Raw genomic sequence first — 4,115 nt, forward strand, 5'->3', positions numbered from 1 at the left:
GCAATGCCTTCATGACTAAAACATCAAAAGCAATGGCAACAAAAGCCAAAGTAGACAAATGGGATCTAATTAAACTAAAGAGCTTCTGCAGAGCAAAAAAACTACCATCAGAGTGAACAGGCAATCTACAGAATGGGAGAAAATTTTTGCAATCTACCCATCAGACAAAGGGCTAATATCCAGAATCTACAAAGAACTTAAACAAATTTACAAGAAAAAATCAAACAATCCCGTCAAAAAGTGGGCAAAGGATATGAACAGATACTTTCAAAATAAGATATATATGCTGCCAACAGACACATGAAAAAATGCTCATCATCACTAGTCATCAGAGAAATGCAAATCAAAACCACAATGAGATACCATCTCATACCAGTTAGAATGGCGATCATTAAAAAGTCAGGAAACAACAGGTGCTGGAGAGGATGTGGAGAAATAGGAATGCTTTTACACTGTTGGTGGGAGTGTAAACTAGTTCAACCACTGTGGAAGACAGTGTTGCAATTCCTCAGGGATCTAGAACTAGAAATACCATTTGACCGAGCCATCCCATTACTGGGTATATACCCAAAGGATTATAAATCATGCTACTATAAATACACATGCACACATATGTTTTTTGTGGCACTATTCGCAACATCACAGACTTGGTACCAAACCAAATGTCCATTGATGATAGACTGGATTAAGAAAATATGGCACATATATACAATGGAATACTATGCAGTTATAAAAAGGATGAGTTCATGTCCTTTGTAGCAACATGGATGAAACTGAAAACCATCATTCTGAGCAAACTATTGCAAGGACAGAAAACTAAACACCGCATGTTCTCACTCATAGGCGGGCACTGAAGAATGAGAACTCTTGGACACAGCGCAGGGAACATCATACATGGGGGTCTGTCATGGGGTGGGGGGATGGCAGAGGGATAGCATTAGGAGAAATACCTCATGTAAATGATGAGTTAATGGGTGCAGCACACCAACACACGTATGCATATGTAACCAACCTGCACGTTGTACACATGTACCCTAGAACTTAAAGCGTAATAAAAAAAAAATGTGAAAAAAAAATGTACCGGATGTGGTGGTCCACACCTATAATCCCAGCTACTCAGGAGGGTGAGGCATGAGAATCACTTGAATTCGGGAGGTGGAGGCTGCAGTGAGATGATATCATGCCACTGCACTCCAGCCTGGACAGTGAGACTTTGTCTAAAACAAAACAAAACAAAACTGCCAATAAAAATAAACACAAAATGCAGGGATGGTAGTTACCTTTGGAGGAGGGATAGCAGAGAAGAAATGGAAGGTTCACAGACATGTAAATTATTGGTAATGCTCTAGATACTGGGGTGGGTGGGTGGGGAGTTCTGAAATATTCATTGTCTTATTTTAATTGCATAAATAGAGAAGACCATGCATTGGGTAATTTAATAGCATGGCATAAACCAAGGATTATGATTAATCCAATTCTAGGCACCTGAGATTTTTAAAAAAGGAGAGACCATGCTGAGTATTGGGGACTTAAAGACTAGCAGGATGGCTGGGATAGAAGAGCAGAGTAGGGAAAGGTGGGAAATAAGGCTGCAGAGATGGCTGGGGTCTAGACCAAGCAGAGACTTGCAGCGTTTTCAAGCAATGTTCCTTTTATCTCGAGAGCTGTGGGAGCCATTGAAAAATGCTCAAGCAAGAGACAGACTTTCAAAACTTGCATTTTGAAAAAACTTATCTGCCTTCAATGTAATTATCAGATTGAAGAGAGACCAGAATGAATATAGATGGACCACTTAGGAAGCCTTCTTAGACATAATATAATACAGGGTGCTTGGAATAGTGTGGTGATGGTGCTGAAACTAATAGTAATGATAATGATGGTGATGGTTCCTGTGGTGCTGGTAGTGATAGTAGAGATAGTAGTAGTGATGGTGATGGTGGTGATGATGGAGGTAGTGATGGTGGCAATAGTAATGATGGTGATGGTATAGGTGGTAATGGTAGTATTGTTAGTGCTGGTGATGATGATGGGTTTTCTGTTGGAAATAGAGATAAATAGACAGATTTGAGAATATTTAAGAAGTAAAATCTACAGAATTTAGAAATAGATTTGATAGATGTATTGACAGAGAGAAAGATGTCAAGGATAAATTCTTAGGTTTCTGGCTTGGCAATAAAGTGGGGATGGGTCAGGAAGGGGAAACTAAGAGTTCAGTCTGAGGCATAGTGAACTGAAGATGCCTTTTCAGTCCCACCTCCTTCTCAACTCCCTTCCAGAGGTGATGGTCTTACTTTCCCCTTTATTCTTTATTATCTAAAAGTCAGCTCACAAACTCAAATTCTTTTAGGGGCTAGGCAGGTAACTGGAGTGAATGAAGCATGTAGGGTCAGGGAGACATTCAGAGACATTCAGAATGGAAGGGAATTTGGTGACCTATAAAAAACATGACATGTCAAAAGCGGGGTGGCTATGACTCAGATAAGCCCGTTGGGAAGCCAAATTTTGGCAGCTTTTGATTTTTCAAAAGAAGCTGAAAATCATGATTTTTGTGTTTCTTACTTAACGACTAATTTGACTCTTATGCGCGCGCACACACACACACACACAACACCCCTACTAACCTACTGTAAGGACCACTTCTATAGGCCAAAAAAAAAAAAAAAAAATCTGTGAGCCATACATAGCTAGATTAGAATTCTGGTTCTAAATCATTCATTAATATTTAGTTTACTCATATGACTGATCAAGTATATTTCAATAATGTTATTGGGGTAGAAATTTTCTGAGAACATTTTAAGAGGTACTAGTGGGAGACTGAGGTGGGAGGAGAGCTTGAGGACAGAGTTCAAAACCATCCTGGGCAACATAGTGAGACCCTGTCTCTACCTCCCAAAATAAAATTAGCCAGGTGTGGTGGTGAACATCTGTAGTCCTAGCTACTCAGGAGGGTGAGGCAGGAGGATCACTTAAGCCCAGGAGTTTGAGGTGACAGTGAGCTATGATCATGCCACTGCATTCCAGCCTTGGTGACAGAGGAAGAACCTGTTTCTAGGGGAAAAAAAAGTTTTACTATTTGGATTTTACCAAAACATAATAAATTTTAAAATATCATTTAAAAATGTTTAAAATCATTTCTTAGAAAAACGTCAAGTTCTAAGAAAAGTTGCAAGAATAGAATAATGAGCTTCCATGTACCTTCACCCAGATTCACCAGTTGTTAGCATTTTGACACATTTGGGTTCTGTTTCTTCCTGCTCCCCCATCTGGATCATTTGAGAGGGAGAAATGGACATAATGACCATAAAACTTTACTATTTTGCCCCTAAGTACAGTGATATTTTCTAACATAACCACAATATGATAATCAAATTCAGGATCAATATAATACCATTACCTAATATACAGTTAATATTCAATTTTGTGATTTTTTTTTTCCTCATTCAGAATCCAGTTGAGATCACTCATTTCATTTTGTTGTCATGTATATTTTGTCTCCTTTACCCTAGAATGGTTCCTCATGTCTTTCATGACATTGACATTTTTGAAGAGTACAGGCCAGCTGTTTTACAGAATGCCCCTCCAATTGAGTTTGCTTAATCGTTTCCTTATGATTAGATTCAGGTTGTGCATTTTTGGCAGCAGTACCATGTAAGTACTGTTGTGCCCTCAGCAGCTCACTCCGGGAGGCACACGAAGTCACTTTGATGAACCCACTGTACAGGAACTTCCCCCCTTTGCAATCAGCAAGTAATCTGTGGGGAGATATTTTGAGGCTCCGAAAATATCCTGTTCACCAACAAACTTTCACCTAATAGTTTTAGCATCTATTGAAGACTGTCATCTTAATCTGTTATTACTGCAGAGGCTGCAAGTTTGTGATTTTTAAAACAAATATTTCTTCTATGTTTGTTAGCATTTTGCTGTAAAAAAGAGGTTTATCTTCCCCATTATTTACTTATTTATATATATTTTTTAATCTCTGAACATCTGGACTCTTTTTGCTGCCAATGTTTTATAACTTATTGTTATTTTGATGCTAAAATTGCCCATAATTGGCCAGAAGGAGCTCTTTCAAGCTGGCTCCTATGTTATTTTGACACTGCCCCTTATACTTT

The sequence above is a fragment of the Colobus angolensis genome, unplaced genomic scaffold (assembly GCF_000951035.1).
Source record: "Colobus angolensis palliatus isolate OR3802 unplaced genomic scaffold, Cang.pa_1.0 Scaffold162, whole genome shotgun sequence".
Taxonomy (NCBI): Eukaryota; Metazoa; Chordata; class Mammalia; order Primates; family Cercopithecidae; genus Colobus; species Colobus angolensis.